Raw genomic sequence first — 20,318 nt, forward strand, 5'->3', positions numbered from 1 at the left:
GCTGCGATTTCGCCTCCGGACGCTGCTCTCCAGCCACTGAGAGGAGTTCCCTGCACAGAGCTGTGCTGGGGGGGTCACACCCGATGGCAGCCACGTGAACGCTGCGTAATTGTTGCATTTGTCACTGGCAATCCTGAAGCTGCTTTCCTGCTCCTGTGGAAGGAAGATGCTGCAGCACATGGATTCATTGTGCAGACACATCTCTGAGTGGCCTTGCCCTTCACCTTCCAGTTACGACGGTGCTGTTGCCAAAGTCTATGAGGCAGAAACTGGCTCCACCTGCACATCCTCACAGAAGAACAGTGAAGTTGATGGAGGTTGCTTGAAATATCTCGAAGACAGCAACCTAGTCTGTTAGGGACTTAATGTATTCATTTAATGAGCTGTAGCTTTAATTAGACTTGTTTCTTAGCATTCCCTCCAGATGCCCTTTAGTCTTGTCAGTGTATAACTATTCTGCAAAGTTACCCTTAGTGTAGAGAAATACCCTACTGTAGTTGCTTGTCTGCTTTTAAATAATACTTGAATATCTATGTTTGAGAAATTAATAAAAGAAAATAAGTTTCTCAAATTGCCTGAAATGTGTCATTCTTTGCATTTAACCCTCTGTATTTAAAGAATGTCCTTCCTATACCCCTATCTGAAATAAAAACTTTTTGCAAACAGAGATGTTGGATATATGAAGTGTGCTGTCTCTCAAGCATTTCCATAGAAACGCTTGAAGCTTGAAGTGAAAATGCCCTGAAGTGCCTGAAATTTTGCAGCAGAGTACTCCTGAATTTTTAGGAATATTTGGAAAAGTTTTCTTCACACAGTCACTTTTATACGCTCCTGGGGAACAATTCAGTCCGAAGAGTTGAAGTCAGAGAAGTCCCTAACTGCAAAACATGTGGTTCAATACATCTTTTTTGTTTTTCTCTTTTTTCTATTCCTGGTTATCTGTGTCCTTTCGGAGAGGCCCTGCTGGTCTATTAATATAACCTTTTCCACCAGGCCTATATAATATTGTCTAGCAGTGAGAGCTACTTTCCATGCACAGCTTTATCCATGGTGAGTTGCAGCTAAACAAAACATGATTTACTTCTTGCCATACATAGTAGAGATTCATGGTAATTTGGAAGCATTTATTCTCTTTGCCTTTGTACCAACACATCAAAGAACAAACAGTGAGATTGCAGGGTGACATATCAGAGTCTTCTGTGAAATCACAGAGCAGCTGTCTGACATCACAGGGTGACATCTCAGAGTTGTCTCTGTGACCTCACAGGGGCTGTGTGACATCACAGGAGGTTGTATGACATCGCAGGGGCTGTGTGACATCACAGGGGCCGTGTGAGGTCACTGGGGAGGTGACTCTGCCCCAGCCCCCCCTCCCAGTTCCCCCAGAGAAGTCCAACGCTGCTCGTGCACAGCGGGGTCCCCTGTCCCCCCGGGTCCCCCCGCCCCCGGCGCCGCAGCCTCCCCCAGAGGATGTTCCACGAGATCGAGCCCAGAGCCTGACACAGGGCCATGGGGGGCGGGACAGGGGACAGGGACCCCCCGGCAGCGTCCCCGTGTCTCCCAGGGCCAGAGCCTGGCCCAGGGCTCCTTCACCCTGTTACCAACGAGGGCTTGAGAGCGCTGAAAAAATCCCCGGCAAGGGAGCAGCAAAAACCCGATTTAATATTGAGTAACAGCACCACAAAGTTCCTTGGCAAGAGTCACTCTGCTCCTGACTGGACACTTCAGGCACACCAAGGAAACAAAGCAACAACAAAACCAAACAGAATCCAGGCAATCAAACCAGAAATGAACCAAGAACTGTCCCTGTGTGAGTGTGAGACACAAGGAAATGAGGGCAAGGATAAAAGAAATACAGGCCCAAGAGCTTACAGAGCTCAAACTTAACAGGACTTAACTTAAACCTTAACCTTAACTTCCACCTTCAACTTCACAATTTAGCAAAAGAACAGCACTTTACAGTATTTAACCGAACTTATAACCTATGACTTTGCATTTTAACTGAGAAATAACATTTAACAATATTCAACTTGGCTTATATTTTAAACCTAACAACTTAGCAAAGAACAACTCTTAGCACAAATTAACTTAGCTTAGACCTTGTGATTTAACCCTACTGACAGGCCTGACTGGCTCAGCTATCCAAGGCACTCAGACCCCTCAGAGAGCAGCATTTCTGCCACATTTCCCGAGCACAGGCACTCCTGTGTGCACACAGACACAAAGAGTCAGTGCAAGGCACCTGTGAGAAATTCCCCTGAGGGCAGGGAAATGCTCCCTGCTGATGCTTTGGCATCTCCCCAGCGGGGGAAGGGTTGAGCCTGGAGGAGTGGGGGGATCGGCCCAGGCTCCCTCGTTGTTGGGGGTCCCCGAGTGCAGCAAACGGGAGAGTTCCCGGCTCGGAGAGGCCCCACTCCGAGGGAGTCGCTGGCCCAGGAGAGCTCCAAGGGGCTCCTTTTGGAGCGCTGTCTGTAGGGCCCCAAGAGAGGGGCTTCAGTGCCAGCAATGTTTCATCCTGGCCGCACTTGGCATCCACAGCTTTCTTTGGCAGGGTGAGAACAGGGCTGTTGTGCCACCGAGGGAACAAAAACACTTCCCGGGGCTGCTCCTAAAGCAGCCAGGAGCTGGCAGGGCAGCAGCAGTGCCTGGAGCAGACAGTGTTTGTGATGAGCTCCAAGGAGCTGAGCCCAGGGGCTGTTGGCCAAGGCCGAGGCCCAGCGAGCATTTCTCAGCTGGCAGGGCGGCCGGAGAAGGTGGAGGCGGGGGAATAATTCACGCCCTCAGTGTGCTCCCAGTCGCTCCCAGTATTTCCATGTCCGTGCCCCAAGTGCTGCTCCCAGCCCTGATCCCTGGGGATGGGAATGTCCCGCTCCCTTGCCGGGGCAGGGTCACACCTGAGCCAGGTGTGCAGGGCAGGCCCTTGCCCTGACCCCCAGCACTGTCCCAGCTGCAGGATCTGCTTCCCACCGGCCTCTTCCTCCTGCGGCCCCGAGCCCAGCTTGGTGCTGAACAAAGGGGCTGGGCCGGGGCCATCCCCCGGCGGGGGCTGCACACCCCCCTGCCCCCTCCCCAAATTCCCTCTGGGGGAGCAGGAGCTGGGGCTGGAGCCCTGTGGGGAGGGACAAGGGGGTGACAATGGGATGGGGGGTGTCACACACGCTCTGGGGGGACACACACGGCCCCGGGGACCCCCCCATATCTTCTGCAGAGCCAGGACGATGAACCCCAACATGGAGCCACTGACCTCTGGCAGTATCTTGGGGGGTGGGGTCTGGTGGCAGCTTTGGGAGTCTGGGGGAGTCACAACCACCCAAAAACGCCCTCCCAGCCCCACAGCCACTCCCAGACTCCTCAAACCACCCCACAGCTCCCAGCCAGGACCCCCCCCCCAACTACTCCCTGCAAGATAAATGACCCCAAGAACCACCAAAACCCGTTTCCATCTCCCCCAGGACCCACCCAAATTCTCGGCAAGCCACACAGCCCTGTCAGGGACCCAAATCTCCCTCATAGACCCTGTCAGGCCCCCTCCCAGCACCACAAATGCCCACAGGATTGACAGAAGCCCTTCCCAATCCCCCCAGGGGCCCCTAAACTCCCACCTCCCATGGCACTGACCAGGAGAGGTTGGTGGACAGGAACATTTACAGCCAGGATCAGCTCGGGCGCTTCAGCAGTGATTTGGGCACTTTGGGGGAACATCCCGGATAGGGAGACCCAGGCCAGGGACTGGGACAGACAATTAGAATTCTTGGAGAACAGGCGGGCTCAGGTGGACACCTTTTGCCGGCACACCTATGAGATTGTGGACATGTCCCCTGCCTTTGATAGCTTCAGAACACCCAAATCCTCCCAAATGTTCTATTGAACCAACCCCGAATTCACCCCCAAATCCAGGTAAATGGTGCAGCTTTAGATCTCTTTGCTCAATTTCTTTATTTTCACCCCAGTTTTGGTTGTCTAGACAGGGTGAGGAAAGAAATTATTGAAATGGAAAAGACCTCCAAGATCATGCAGCACTGCTTGATGCCACCAGAAGAAATAACTGGACAGAGCGGGTGAAATTTCTTTGGGGTGTAAAGTCAACAAATCACTTTCTGCCAGTGAATTTCCAGTTTAGATCAGAGTCCTGATGGATGTTCCTGCCCCTGTGTTCATCCAGGTGCCTATGGGGATCCAGGAGGACGTGGAGACCACCTTCCAGGTGTCTTCTCAGCAGGGATCACTGGGAATGTGGGTCACCAGGGCTCTGACCAATATGGGTCCTCCCATGGGGGATGGAGTTGGAGCAGGGCACGAAGCTCTTCCCACAGCTGAGACATTTGCAGGATTTCCCTTACCGGTGCCTCTGTTGGTGTTGGGTCAAGGTAGAGCTCCTGGAGAAGCTCTTCCCACACTGGGGACACTCGTAGGGCCTCTCCCCAGTGTGGACGCGCTGGTGGGTGACAAGGTGGGACTTTTCTTTGAAGCCCTTCCCACAGTTAGGGCAGCGGAAAGGCCTCTCCTCCGTGTGAATCCACTGGTGCCTGAGGAGGCTGCAGCTGGTCTGAAACCTCTTCTGACACTCGGGACACTTGTAGGGCCTCTCCCCAGTGTGCATGCCTTGGTGTGTGACGAGGTGGGAGCTGCAGCTGAAGCCCTTCCCACACTCCCCACACTCCTAGGGCCATTCCCCGGTGTGGATCATCTGGTGCTGGATCAGGTAGGAGCTCTGCCTGAAGCTCTTCCCACACTCCAAGCACTTGTAGGGCTTCTCCCCATGGTGAACCTGCTCATGGCCCACCAGCTCCGAGCTCTGGCTGAAGCTCTGTCCACCTTCCTGGCACAGGATGCCAGGGCTTTTTGGGCTCCCGGGGTCCCTTCTCCCCTCCTTCTCTGCTTTGGGCTGCAGGGGCTCCAAGGAGTCCCCCCTGCCCCTCTCCAGGCTGTTGAGGGTCCCGCCAATGACGGCGCTCCCCCCTCTCTGGGCTCCCCACTTTGGGCTCCTGGGGGACACAGGGCTCTGCTCCTCCAGGCTGCCTCTGCTGTCAGCTGCCACCGGGACCCCGCAGTGTCCCCCCAAGGGGCCTTTTCCACTCAGCTTTGCAATTCTTCATTCTCCAAACATCCCCCCAAAAACCCAACCCAGGGACCCCCCCAGGATATCTGGGCTGAGCTCCCCATCCCCGGTCACCCATGGGATGAGGGGGTGATGGTCCCAGAGGGGCTGCGAATTCAGGGAGGGCTCCAGCTCATGGTTCCTTTTTCTTTTCCTGATCCTCCTTTGTCCCTCCTCTTCCTCTTCGTCCCATGCCTCCTCTTCCCTCCCTCCTCCTCCTTCCCCAGGAGAAGCGACACCCTTGGTGCCCCGTTCCCGTAGCCCTGGCAGCCCGCGGCAGGAGCGGGGATGGAGCCGGGACAGGTCGGGATGGGCAGCGCGGGGCTCTCGGCTGCTCCCACCCGCTGGGGGCGGGGGGAACCCGGCCCAGGCAAAAGGAGAGGCAAACTGGGAAAACTGGGGGCTGCACATCCAAACTGGGCCTTGCTGGGGACCCTGCCAGGGGACTGCCAGCCCTTGGGGCTCCTCTCGGGAGATCCGGGAGGGGGGAACGCAGAGAGGGCTGGGGGATCCCAGGAATGGCAGCACTGGGAGTCACTTTGTTACACTGGGATCGTACTGGGATCATACTGGGAGCAGCTGGGCCCATGCTGGGGCAGACTGCGGTCACACCGAGGGAGACTGGGATCATATTGGGATCATACTGGGATCACACTGGGACAGAGTAGGAGCCTGCAGCGGGCAATTGAGACCATGCTGGCGCAAATAGGATACACTGGGAATGACTGGGATCATTCTGAGTTTGACTGGGAGCAACTGTGAGCAACTGGGATCATGCTATGAGCAAGTGGGAGGAACTGGGAGTCACTGGGTGCATGCTGGGGGTGACTGGAAACAACTGGGCTTCTACTGGGATCAACTGGGATCATGCTGGAGGTGACAGGGATCATATTGGCAGTGAGTGCAACTACACTGAGGCTGACTGGGAGTGGTTGTGAACAAATGGGATCATGCTGGAAGGAACTGGGAGTGACTGGGAGTATGCTGGAAGGAACTGGGGTACACTGGGAGAGACTGGGAGTGACTGGAACAAAAGTGAGGGTGAAAGGGAGCAACTGGAACCATGTGGGGCACAACTGGTTCATACTGGCAGTGACTGGGAGCACACTGGGCTCATCTCTGGACCATACTGGGAAGGACTGGACTAATACTGGGAGTGTCTGAGAGTGACTGGGAACACACCAGGCACATCATCCCCCATACTGTGTGTGACTGGGAGCAACTAGGAACACACTGGATGAAAGTGGGAGCAACAGGGAACAGTGCTGGGGGCAAATTGTATCATAACGGGGAGTGACTGGCAGCAACTGGGCTCCTGCTGGGAGCAGCCCCTGGCGGCCCCGGGAGCCCCGCACCCCTTTCCCGGCCATGCCGCCCCTCCAGCCCCAGCACCCCCCATTGCCGGGGTGCCGGCACTGCCAGGGGTCCCCCCCTCTCGGGTTCCCCGCTGGGGCTTCTGGGGCTCTCCTCTCTCGGGGCTCCCGCTCAGGGCAGCCGCGGCTCTCCCAGGGCTCTCCAAAACCGGTGTCCCCCCGCTGGGGCTCTGCTGCCCTCACCGCCCACCGGGACCCCCGGAAAACACCTCCCGGGGATCCACCGATGTCCCCCCGAGGGCCAGCTGCGGCTCGGCTTTGGAGCCCTGCCAGCTCCAAACATCCCACCCAAAAAAAAACCCCAAACCGAGGGAGCCCCGGGATATTTGGGCCGAGGTCCCCCTCCCCGGGCACCTGCGGGATGGGGGCGATGCTCCCGGGGTGCTGCGAGCTCAGGCAGCGCCAGGGCCACGCGATTCCTTCTCTCCTCTCCTCCGGCTGCTCCCTGCTGCCGCTGCGCCTCTTCCTCCCTCCCTCCTCCTCCTCCCCCGCTCCGGGATCCTGAACCGTGAGGGGAAAGGGGGCGAGGAAAGGGCGGAACCGTGAGGGGAAAGGAGCAGGGCCAGGGGGACGCGCTGTCCTAAATAAGCCCGGTTTGACCCAAAATCACCCAAAAGGGCATCAAATGCAGCCTACATCCACATGGTTCAGCCTGACATCAACCAAATGGGATTAAAAGTATCCAATGGGCTCTAAAATCCAACCAAAGGGGCCTAAAACTGCCCCAAGTGTTTTATAGCCCTCAAGAAATGGCTTAAGATCACCCGTAAATCTTTCAAATGTGACTAAAATCCAGCCTGAAAGTATCTGGTCCAGCCTAAAATCATCCAAAGGTATCTAAAATCACCAAAATGTCCCTGACACCAACACAAGAAGACCTAAAATCACCCTAAAAAGGCTTGGTTCAAGCTAAAATTGCCCAAAGCAGCAAAAAACCCTACTTAAATGCACCCAAAATACACAAAAAAGGGACCTAAAATCACCCACACAGGATTAGGATTCACCCATATGGGCCCAGTTTTTCCTAAACTCACCCAAATGGCCCCAGCCCCACCCACATGGGCCTAAAATCATCCAAAGGGGTCTGAAATCCCCCCTAAACCCCACCAGATTCGGCCTCAAATCAGCCACAGGGGCTGAAAATCCACCCGAAAAGGCTCGGGATCCCCGCAAGGGATCTGAAGCCCACCCTGAACCTGCCCGGTTTGGCCCAAAATCCCCCAAAGGGGCCGAGCCCGAGTCCGAGCCCGGGATCGGCTCCGGGGTGGCTCCGGGACCTCCGCATCCGCTCCGGGCAGTTTTGGCCGCGGCCCCGGACGGGCCTGGGCGGGACCGGGAGGGACCAGGGAGGGCTCGGGAGGGGTTTGGGCATTTGGGGCTTTTTTGGGCTTTGGGGAATTGTGTTGGGAGTTTATGGGGAATTGTTGGGGTTTTTGGGGAGAGTTATTGGGTTTGGAGGCAGTTGGGGGATTTTGGGGAGTTTGGATTTTGAGGGGTTTTATTGGTGCTTTGAGGAGGAAGTTGTTTTCCTGGGGGTATTTGGGGGTTAATTGATTTTTTTTTTGTGTTTTCTTTTGAATTTTGGAAGGTTTTACTGGGATTTTGTGGGGATTTTGTGGGATCCTCTGGAATTATTTCTGGGTTTTATTGGGATTTTTAGGGGATTTGGAGGCATTTTATTGGAATTGTTGGGGCATTTAGTGGGATTCTTTGGGGATTTGGGTTTGTTAGTTATTTTAGTGGGGATTTGGGGGGGCTTGTGGGTGTTTTTGGGTGTTGCCAAGATTTCTTTGGGTCTCGTGAGTATTTTGTGGGGCTTCTTGTGGTTTTGGAGACATTTTTGGCGGGGATTTGTGGGGTTTAATTGGGATTTTGTGAGCTTTTATTGGGATACGAGGGTGTTCTAATGGGAATTTGTGAAATTTAATTGCGATTTCATGGGGTTTATTGGGACTTTCAGGGGTTTAAAGGAGACTTTGGTGCCTCTCAGCCCTTCCCCACACCCTGGGACAACTCCAAAGCCCCCCAAAATTCCACTAAAACCCCCCAAAATTCCCCAAAAATCCCAATTAAAAACTCCTAATAACCAAAGAATCCCACAAAATCCCAATGTAAACCACCAAAATTAAAAAAAAAAAAAAAAAAACAAAAACAAACAAAAAAAACCGCCCAAAAATTTCAATAAACCCCCCAAAAAATAACCACCCCAAAACCCTAAAAAATCCCCGAAATCCAAAATCCTCAAAACCCACAAAACCCCCATAACCCCACAAACCCAGTAATTCTCTCCAAAATCCAATAATTCCCCCTAATCTCCCAACAAAATCCCCCAAAGCCCATACATGCCGCCAAAATCTCCCCAAAATCCCCCCAGAGCGCCCCAGACTCACCGGGGGCAGTCCTGGATCAGGGGGCACCGGCCGGTGGAACAGGAGCCACCTCAGGGGGCCCGCGGTGCTTTTTGGGGAGGGGGCACCATGGGAAACCTCCCAAAAATGGGGGGGGGGGGGGAACCCTGTGGCACCCCCTCCCCAGAAAGCCCTCTCCCCCGGTTCAGGAATAGCCAAATTCAAGAAAATGTAAACCAGGCTTGACTTTCCAGAAATTATTTTTGGCCGGGTTTAGCTGCACCCTCCAGGCTCAGGATCACCGGTGTATTTGCAGGTTTTGCTCTGCATCATCAGCCTGCCCAGACTCTGCTCGGTGTTTCACAAATGGAGAAGACAATGGATATTGTGCCAAGCTTCCTTGCAAACAGCAACACCTGCATCAGCATGACAGAAAAGAAGGGAAAAAAAAAAAAAAAGAAAATAATCAGCGGTTAGAACAGAGCCAGTGTCCCACCATCTTCCCCTCCACTGTTATTACAGAGGCAAACCTGGGCCTAAAGCTTCCACCTCTCAGTTCCTGATGCTGTTTGACTTCAGCCTTGACTCCCCCTGATCGACCTGACTGCCGTCCAAGTGGGGCTGGGGATGCTCAGCCTGGAAACAGGAGACACTGGGGAGGCCTCCCTGCAGCTCTGCAGGACTGGAAGGGTCCCACAGGAAAGACGGGGACAGTGTTCAGCCGGGCCCGTGGCAACAGGACAAGGGGGGATGGCTTTCAACTGCAGGAGGCTGATTGAAGTTGGATCTGAGGGAGCTGCTCTTTTACACGGAGGCTGCTGAGGCACTGGCCCAGGCTGTGGATGCCCCATCCTTGGCAACAGGGCTGTGAGCAGCATGGGCTGGGGAAGATTGCTCAGCTCGGAACAAGATGCTCTTTAGATCCACTGTGATGTCACAGATGTGATGTTCCAGCAGGAACTTCCAGCGTCCAGCAAAGAGCACAACACAACCACTGGCCCTTGTGTCAGCCCACCCTGTGCCAGCCCTCGTGCCAGCTCACCCTTCACCATGTTCCCTGTCACTCTTCTCGTCACCTGCGCCCTGATACTCCCATCAGTCCTGAAAGCTCTCTGTTGCCTGGATTTTGTCATCCATCCCTGCAGGATGCTCACATTTGTCCTGAGGAAGGTACAGTGCCATTCCATGGAGGTGGACACCCCCCAGCTGCCCGGCTGGGCTGGAGTTCTGTGGGGATGGGGTGGGACAGGGACCCCACTCTGAGGTGTTGCTACCTCTGCAGGCTGTCACCGAGAGAGAGGACGAGATGGAGGTGGACATGCAGGCTGATAGAGAGGAGGACATGGAAGTGGATGGAGAAGAGAGTGGAGACAATGCGATGGAGGTGGACATGGAGATTGATACAGAGGAGGAGATGGAAGTGGATGGAGAAGAGAGTGGAGAGGAAGAGATGGAGGTGGACATGCAGATGGATACAGAGGAGGAGATGGAAGTGGATGGAGAAGAGACTGGAGAGGAAGAGATGGAGGTGGACATGGAGATTGATACAGAGGAGAAGATGGAAGTGGATGGAGAAGAGACTGGAGAGGAAGAGATGGAGGTGGACATGCAGATGGATACAGAGGAGGAGATGGAAGTGGATGGAGAAGAGACTGGAGAGGAAGAGAGGGAGGTAGATGTGGAAGAGGAGATGGACGTGGAAATGGAAGAGTACCTTGAGGACATGGACATTGATGAGAAAGATGAGGAAGAGGCCATGATCTTGGGATGAAGAGCAATACCAGCAGCAGGACAGGCATGTGGTCCCCACAGGCAGAGCGGGTCCCCTGCTGCCAGGCTGGGACTGGGCTGGGTGGTCCCTGCTCAGGGATGTGGGACCCGGTGCATTGGGTTCTGGTGGCCATCCCCAGCCTGTGCTGCGCTTGCTGGGCCAGCCTGGGGGCACATGGAAGAGCCCTCTCTGCCTGATTGGAGTGACCGTGCCTCTTGCTTTTCCTCAAGGACCGATGGAGATCCCGGATAGAGATGCCACCCTTTTGTACATACGTTGTAGAGTTTGTTGTTGTCTTTAGGCTATAGGTTTTAGGGCTTCTTTTTGTCTTCTGTAAATACGTTTCATAGACTTTTGTTAGATATGTTCTTAGGTATATACGTTCCATAGATAGTTGTTGTTACAAATATTCTTACAATGTAAATGTGTTCTGTGTTTTCTTTGCTGTTTTTCTGAAAATAAACAAGCTTTATTTTTCACACCCCAGTTCTCTTTCCATTTGCTTCAGGCACAGGTAGCATTTGCAAAGTTGTGGTTTCCGCTTGCTCCAGGTTCCCAGGGCTGGAGGTCAGTGGGGGTGCTGGCACAGCCACAACCTTTTGTTTGGGGGCAATATTGGGAAGGGGGTGGGAGAGGGGGCACAGGGGGAGGTGGGACCCACTGAGGCTCCCCCAGGTCACCCCAGGACCCCCAGGCCCCGTCTCAGCCCCGCCAGTTCCCTCCACAGCCCCGGCTGAGGGGGGCTCTGCCCAGGAGCCGCCGTCGTTCGGGGCTCCCCCGAGGGCAGCCGCCAACGGGAGAGCTCCCGGCTCGGAGAGGCCCCAGCAGAGGAGGGGATCTTGTCCCTCCTCGAGGGCCCTGAAGGGTCTTCAGGCCCCTCTGAAGAGGAGTTTTTCTCTTTTTAGGGATGTTTGGGGGGACCTCACCCCTCCAAGGGTGTTTTTTCCTCCCCATTTTCAGGTGTTTGTGGGGCCACAGCCCCACAAGCCCCTTTTCAGGGGTGATCATGACAGCTTTAAGTGACATTTTTCTGGGGGACTCACTCCAAGCCGCTGTAGGGGATGTTTTGCCCCCCAGGCTGGATTTTTGGGGTTTAAGGGCCCCCGCTCTGGTCGGGTCCCACTCTAACTCCCCTGAAGAGGCCAACACCACTCCTGCTGATTCCGGCAGCGGAGCCCTAGGAGGGTTGTAAGAGTTGAAATTTTTAAATTTCATTTTTATTCTATTTTATTTAAATTCAAATTTATTGATTTTTAGTTTTATTATAACTCGTTGAGAGAACAGCAAGGACATTCAAGGGCAGGAACATTTTTTCCTGGCTGGTGACTGGAATTTCAGACCCTGGCAGTGTGTGCAGAACCACACAGACTGGGATCAAACATGGGCTGGGATCACCTGGACTGAGATCCTATGGACTGGGACCATATGGAATGGGACCATAGGGATCAGGACGGTACACACTGGGATAAACTGGGTTGAGATTATATGGACTGGGACCACATGGACTGGGATTGCACAGACTGGGATCCCATGGACTGGGAAAAAGCATTGGCTACCATTGGCTACCATCCACATAGAAAGGTGGCCACCTCAAGTTGTCTTGATCCTTTTTGGGTGTCCCATCCCCCTCTTTCCCCTGCCTTCCCCATCGTTCCCCCAATCCCCGCTCCCCTCCCCCGTGTTTGGTTTTGGGGGTTCCAGGCCCCTCCTGCTCCGTGGGGGGGTCCCGATCCCTCTTTGGTTTAATTTGGGGCCCCCAACCCCTTCTCACCGCGACCCCCGCGGCCGGGGGGGGCTCTCAGCACCACCAGTGCCACCAGTCCGGCCCCAGCTGCCCCCGCACGCCCCATCCCCATCCCCAGGGTCACCTCCCCCCTCCCCAAATTCCGCTCCCGGGGAGCGCTGGGCGCTGCGGGTCCGCCTGGCGACTGAGGAGTCATCGAGAACAAGCGCTCTGATTGGCTAGAAATGGCCCCGCGCAGTCTCTGATTGGCTAGCGCATTGAGAAGCGTTTTGATCTGCCTGGCAACCGATGAGCAGCGCTATCGCAGGCGCTGATTGCCTGAAAATCGCCGGCCCGGCAACTGAGTTGTCAGCAGCGCCGCGCGCTCTGATTGGCCAGGAGCTGTTTTGGGGTGGGGACGGGGGGAACTGGGGACCCCCAGGAGCCCCCCGGCTTTGGGGGTTTCCATCCCCCCTCGGCCCTCGGGGCGGCCCTGGGGCCACCCCAACACCCCCAAAGTGGGGAGGGTCCCCGGAGCCGTTTGGATCCCCCAAAAATGGGCTGGAAGCGGCAGGAGCCGCCCCAAAAAGGGATTGAAGGGTCCGGTCCGGGAATGGGGGAGGCTCCGGGGATGGCTCCGATCCGGATCGGGGCGGGCTGGGATTGAGGGAGGGTCCGTTCAGCGACTGGGCAGGGGTCTGGGACTGGGTCAGGGGCTGGCATTGGGGAGGGTTTGGGAATTGGGGAGGGGTCTGGGATTGAGGGGATTGGTCCATCCCGGGATTGGGGCAGGGTCGCTCCCTGGGGGAGGGGTCCATTATTGGGCCAGGGCCCCTCCCCTTCCCGAGCCCAATCCCGTTCCTGATCCTGTTCCCGATCCCAATCCCATTCCTATTTCTGTTCCCGTTCCCGATCTCATTCCCGACCCCGATCCCACTCCCATTCCCGATCCCGATCCTGTTCCCAGTCCCGGTCCCGCCGCTGTTTCCAGGAAATGGCTCTGCTCTCAACCCCGACCCCAAACCCAGCGGGTCAAACACCCCAGATCCTGGGGTCAACTCCCCCCGACCCCAAATCCTGGGGGTTCAAACACTGGGGGGGTCAAACACCATCAAACCCAAACTCTGGGATGTCAAGCCCTACCCCCCCCCCCAGCCCCGAACCCCAAATTTTAGGATCAAACCCTCCAAATCCCAGATCCTGGGGTGTCAAACACTCCCCAATTCCCAAACGATGGGGTTAAATACCCCTGATTTTGCTGATGCAAAAAAATGTCTCCGAAATTCAGCCAGCTTGTTCACCTTTTTTGTCAACTTCTTTTCAGGGTTGGACGACCTGGTTGCGACAGCGGAACCCTTCTAAAAGACGGATGCTAAGAGACATAACCGGTGCTGTGGGAACAGGATTGGGAATTCTAAATAGCATTGATTCAGAAGTATTAATGAACACATTGGCTGCCACCACTAGATTTGACCAAATTCCAACAACCACTGCAGTCGTCCTTCTTGGCCTTGGGAAGACATCAGCGCTTGCTATCAAACATATTACCAAGTTGGGAGGAAGCAAGCGTAAATGATCACAAATTGGTAATTGATGCACTCGGTGCCACACAAAAGAACGTTTCTTTAGCTCTCAGCTGTATCCAGGCTCAATTAGGGATGCAGTCGGTTGCTGCCTCGATTATAAGAGAAGGTGAAGAAGGCACTTTTCCTACTGAGATTCGGAAAATAGTTTGGGACAGTGCCGCTGATTTTGAAAAGGAATTCCAATCCCGGTGGAACCTAGTGAACTTTACCTATGACCCCATCACAAACATAGCCACAGCTTTGGTGTTAACCGTACGTGATGCCTCAAGTGCGTTTGGTATTCCCCATCATTGCACTAGGACTGGGACACATATGGAGCCACTGGGAATGTGCTGGGGGCAACTGGGACCACGCTGGGGGCAACTGGGGACAAGGGTGAGTGACTGGGGCCCTGCTGGCAGAGACTGGGATCATACTGGACTCATACTGGGATCTTACTGGGAGTGACTGGGACTATTCTGGGGGCAAGTGGGAGAACTGGGAAAACACTGGATGGCACTGGGAACAACGGGAACAGTGCTGGGGGCAAATTGTATCATAACGGGGAATGACTGTCAGCAACTGGGCTCCTGCTGGGAGCAGCCCCTGGCGGCCCCGGGAGCCCCGCACCCCTTTCCCGGCCATGCCGCCCCTCCAGCCCCAGCACCCCCCATTGCCGGGGTGCCGGCACTGCCAGGGGTCCCCCCCTCTCGGGTTCCCCGCTGGGGCTTCTGGGGCTCTCCTCTCTCGGGGCTCCCGCTCAGGGCAGCCGCGGCTCTCCCGGGGCTCCCCAAAACCGGTGTCCCCCTGACGGGGCTCTGCCGCCACCCACACTGGGATGCCCCAAAAACACCTCTCGGGGACCCCCCGATGTCCCCCCGAGGGCCAGCTGCGGCTCGGCTTTGGAGCCCTGCCAGCTCCAAACATCCCTCCCAAAGAACCCGAACCCAGGCACCCCCCAGGATATTTGGGCCGAGCTCCCCCTCCCTGGGCACCTGCGGGATGGGGGCGATGCTCCCGGGGTGCTGCGAGCTCAGGCAGCGCCAGGGCCACGCGATTCCTTCTCTCCTCTCCTCTGGCTGCTCCCTGCTGCCGCTGCGCCTCTTCCTCCCTCCCTCCTCCTCCTCCCCCGCTCCGGGATCCTGAACCATGAGGGGAAAGGAGCGAGGAAAGGGCAGAACCATGAGGGGAAAGGAGCGAGGAAAGGGCGGAACCGTGAGGGGAAAGGAGCGGGGCCAGGGGGACGCGCTGTCCTAAATAAGCCCGGTTTGACCCAAAATCACCCAAAAGGGCATCAAATGCAGCCTACATCCACATGGTTCGGCCTGACACCAACCAAATGGGATTAAAAGTATCCAGAGGGCTCTAAAATCCAACCAAAGGGGCTTAAAACTGCCCCAAGTGTTTTATAGCCCTCAAGAAATGGCTTAAGATCACCCGTAAATCTTTCAAATGTGACTAAAATCCAGCCTGAAAGTATCTGGTCCAGCCTAAAATCATCCAAAGGTATCTAAAATCACCAAAATGTCCCTGACACCAACACAAGAAGACCTAAAATCACCCTAAAAAGGCTTGGTTCAAGCTAAAATTGCCCAAAGCAGCAAAAAACCCTACTTAAATGCACCCAAAATACACAAAAAAGGGACCTAAAATCACCCACACAGGATTAGGATTCACCCATATGGGCCCAGTTTTTCCTAAACTCACCCAAATGGGCCCCAGCCCCACCCACATGGGCCTAAAATCATCCAAAGGGGTCTGAAATCCCCCCTAAACCCCACCAGATTCGGCCTCAAATCAGCCACAGGGGCTGAAAATCCACCCGAAAAGGCTCGGGATCCCCGCAAGGGATCTGAAGCCCACCCTAAACCTGCCCGGTTTGGCCCAAAATCCCCCAAAGGGGCCGAGCCCGAGGCCGAGCCCGGGGTCGGCTCCGGGGTCGCTCCGGGACCTCCGCGTCCGCTCCGGGCAGTTTTGGCCGCGGCCCCGGACGGGCCTGGGCGGGACCGTGAGGGACCAGGGAGGGCTCGGGAGGGGTTTGGGCATTTGGGGCTTTTTTGGGCTTTTGGGAATTGTGTTGGGAGTTTACAGGGAATTGTTGGGGTTTTTGGGGAGAATTATTGGGTGTGGGGGTGTTTGGGAATTTTGGGAGTTTGGATTTTGAGGGGTTTTCTTGGTGCTTTGAGTGGGAAGTTTTTTTCCTGGGGGTATTTGGGGGTTAATTGATTTTTTTTTTGTGTTTTCTTTTGAATTTTGGAAGGTTTTACTGGGATTTTGTGGGGATTTTGTGGGATCCTCTGGAATTATTTCTGGGTTTTATTGGGATTTTTAGGGGATTTGGAGGCATTTTATTGGAATTGTTGGGGCATTTAGTGGGATTCTTTGGGGATTTGGGTTTGTTAGTTATTTTAGTGGGGATTTGGGGGGGCTTGTGGGTGTTTTTGGGTGTTGCCAAGATTTCTTTGGGTCTCGTGAGGATTTTGTGGGGCTTGTTGTGGTTTTGGAGACATTTTTGGGAGGATTTGTGGGGTTTAATTGGGATTTTGTGAGCTTTTTTTGGGATTCGAGGGTATTCTAATGGGAATTTGTGAAATTTAATGGCGATTTCATGGGGTTTATTGGGACTTTCAGGGGTTTAAACCAGATGTTGGTGCCTCTCAGCCCTTCCCCACACCCTGGGACAACTCCAAAGCCCCCCAAAATTCCACTAAAACCCCCCAAAATCCCCCAAAAATCCCAATTAAAAACTCCTAAACACCAAAGAATCCCACAAAATCCCAATGGAACCCACCAAAATTAAAAAAAAAAAAAAAACCTCCCAAAAATTTCAATAAACCCCCCAAAAAATAACCACCCCAAAACCCTAAAAAATCCCTAAAATCCAAAACCCTCAAATCCCACAAAACCCCCATAACCCCACAAACCCAGTAATTCTCTCCAAAATCCAATAATTCCCCCTAATCTCCCAACAAAATCCCCCAAAGCCCATACATGCCGCCAAAATCCCCCCAAAATCCCCCCAGAGCGCCCCAGACTCACCGGGGGCCGTCCTGGATCAGGGGGCACCGGCCGGTGGAACAGGAGCCACCTCAGGGGGCCCGCGGTGCTTTTTGGGGAGGGGGCACCATGGGAAACCTCCAAAAATGGGGGGGGGGAACCCCTGTGGTACCCCCTCCCCCGAATGCCCTCTCCCCCGGTTCAGGAATAGCCAAACTCAAGAAAATGTAAACCAGGCTTGACTTTCCAGAAATTATTTTTGGCCGGGTTTAGCTGCACCCTCCAGGCTCAGGATCACCGGTGTATTTGCAGGTTTTGCTCTGCATCATCAGCCTGCCCAGACTCTGCTCGGTGTTTCACAAATGGAGAAGACAATGGATATTGTGTAAGGCTTCCTTGCAAACAGCAACACCTGCATCAGCATGACAGAAAAGAAGAAAAAAAAAAAAAAAAGGAAATATTCACCAGTTAGAACAGAGCCAGTGTCCCACCATCTTCCCCTCCACTGTTATTACAGAGGCAAACCTGGGCCTAAAGCTTCCACCTCTCAGTTCCTGATGCTGTTTGACTTCAGCCTTGACTCCCCCTGATCTACCTGACTGCCCTCCAAGTGGGGCTGGGGATGCTCAGCCTGGAAACAGGAGACACTGGGGAGGCCTCCCTGCAGCTCTGCAGGACTGGAAGGGTCCCACAGGAAAGACGGGGACAGTGTTCAGCCGGGCCCGTGGCAACAGGACAAGGGGGGATGGCTTTCAACTGCAGGAGGCTGATTGAAGTTGGATCTGAGGGAGCTGCTCTTTTACACGGAGGCTGCTGAGGCACTGGCCCAGGCTGTGGATGCCCCATCCTTGGCAACAGGGCTGTGAGCAGCATGGGCTGGGGAAGATTGCTCAGCTCGGAACAAGATGCTCTTTAGATCCACTGTGATGTCACAGATGTGATGTTCCAGCAGGAACTTCCAGCGTCCAGCAAAGAGCACAACACAACCACTGGCCCTTGTGTCAGCCCACCCTGTGCCAGCCCTCGTGCCAGCTCACCCTTCACCATGTTCCCTGTCACCCTTCTTCTCACCTGCGCCCTGATACTCCCATCAGTCCTGAAAGCTCTCTGTTGCCTGGATTTTGTCATCCGTCCCTGCAGGATGCTCACATTTGTCCTGAGGAAGGTACAGTGCCATTCCATGGAGGTGGACCCCCCCCCAGCTGCCCGGCTGGGCTGGAGTTCTGTGGGGATGGGGTGGGACAGGGACCCCACTCTGAGGTGTTGCTACCTCTGCAGGCTGTCACCGAGAGAGAGGACGTGATGGAGGTGGACATGCAGGCTGATAGAGAGGAGGACATGGAAGTGGATGGAGAAGAGAGTGGAGACAATGCGATGGAGGTGGACATGGAGATTGATACAGAGGAGGAGATGGAAGTGGATGGAGAAGAGAGTGGAGAGGAAGAGATGGAGGTGCACATGCAGGCTGATACAGAGGAGGAGATGGAAGTGGATGGAGAAGAGACTGGAGAGGAAGAGATGGAGGTGGACATGCGGATGGATACAGAGGAGGAGATGGAAGTGGATGGAGAGGAGACTGGAGAAGAAGAGATGGAGGTAGATGTGGAAGAGGAGATGGACGTGGAAATGGAAGAGTACCTTGAGGACATGGACATTGATGAAAAAGATGAGGAAGAGGCCATGATCTTGGGATGAAGAGCAATACCAGCAGCAGGACAGGCATGTGGTCCCCACAGGCAGAGCGGGTCCCCTGCTGCCAGGCTGGGACTGGGCTGGGTGGTCCCTGCTCAGGGATGTGGGACCCGATGCATTGGGTTCTGGTGGCCATCCCCAGCCTGTGCTGCACTTGCTGGGCCAGCCTGGGGGCACATGGAAGAGCCCTCTCTGCCTGATTGGAGTGACTGTGCCTCTTGCTTTTCCTCAAGGACCGATGGAGATCCTGGACAGAGACGCCACCCTTTTGTACATACGTTGTAGAGTTTGTTGTTGTCTTTAGGCCATAGGTTTCAGGGCTTCTTTTTGTCTTCTGTAAATACGTTTCATAGACTTTTGTTGGATATGCTGTTGTGGTTTGACATGGAAGTGAATTCTTTCAGGAAGTTGGGTCAAACCAATCAGTAGTCAAGTTTGGATATTGGCAGCTAAAGTGGCCACTAAAGGTGTGGATACGCCTCTGAGAACACAGGGGGTTAAAAGCAGGAACTCCCAAGAGCTCGCTCTCTTTGGTTCCGGTCAGGGTGCAGTGCAGATCTCCCCTGCCCAGCCATCGGGCTGGGCGGGGGAGGGGAAGCCATGTGGCCTGGTCGAGGTGAGCTGAGGGGGCTGAAGGACTGGAACCGAGCCAGCTCTTGTGGACAGAAGGGTGGAGAGAAGCGGAGATGCCTTTGTCGTTCCCCCCGCCAAGAGGGAAGAGACAGAGAGTCCAGACGGCACCTGTAACTTTGCCGGCGCGGAGGAGAAGGGGTGGAGGAAGGTGCCCAGCCTTGGCCTTGGGAATCCGCTGCTGGGCAGAGATATCAGCCCTCCAGGGAGTCTGAGCTTTTAACCCTTTCCTGAGAAATGAAGGCTTTGTAAAATTTTACTCCTCCTTGATTTGAAGTAGAAGAGAGACAGTCTGGGATCCGAGATGATGGAAGAAGAAATTGTTGAGTTGGAAGGAGATGATGGAGTGGCTTGTGGCTGGACTTTTCTAGTTAGCCATAGACTGAACCAAATTCTCCTGACAGAAGCTGCACTTAGGGGGGTGGTCTGGTGAGCCAAGAGACTTGTATTAGTGATTACCAGCAGAGGAGTAGAGAGAACAGAGGAGAGTTGGAGAAAGTGTGGAGAAGCCCTCTATCGTCAAGGAAGAAGAAGAGGAGAAGAAGACCTCTGTTCTTGGACCCTCAGCCCCAGGGGGAAAATGGGGGGGACTGTAGTCCCAAGATGAGAAACTGAACTGTTGTCTCTTTTGGTCCATGGCAAAGCATCCTTAAAGGAGCCCTATGAGCAGTCTGTCCATGCACGGTGGTGAGAGCACTGTGACATGGAGAGGAGAGTGTCACCATGACAGATTTTCTCCAGGTGGTTGCCATGTGTGACATGGAAACACAAGGGTGGCAATTGTGTTTCCTGGGGGGTCTGTGGCACAGGGGAGACTCCTGTCTCCCTTGAAAGATTGAGTATTTGAATATCTGAAGGGTGGCAACTTGATCAGGACCCGGGTGGTGTCTCACTGTGGTTCCATTTGGAAATTAGGTGGGAATTAGTTGGGAGGAGGAAGAGTGTTTTGGAAGGTCTTCGTCCAGGATTGAGTGTCTGTGTTTTTATAGTAGTAGTAGTTTAATAAAGTTCTTTTCTTTGTTATTCTGTTATTTTCTTTGTTATTTTTCTTTGCTATTTTGCAAAGAAAAATATTTCTTATTTTGCTATTTTCTTATATTTCTTTGTTAAGAAAGTTCTTT

This window comes from Anomalospiza imberbis, unplaced genomic scaffold (assembly GCF_031753505.1).
Source record: "Anomalospiza imberbis isolate Cuckoo-Finch-1a 21T00152 unplaced genomic scaffold, ASM3175350v1 scaffold_88, whole genome shotgun sequence".
NCBI lineage: Eukaryota > Metazoa > Chordata > Aves > Passeriformes > Viduidae > Anomalospiza > Anomalospiza imberbis.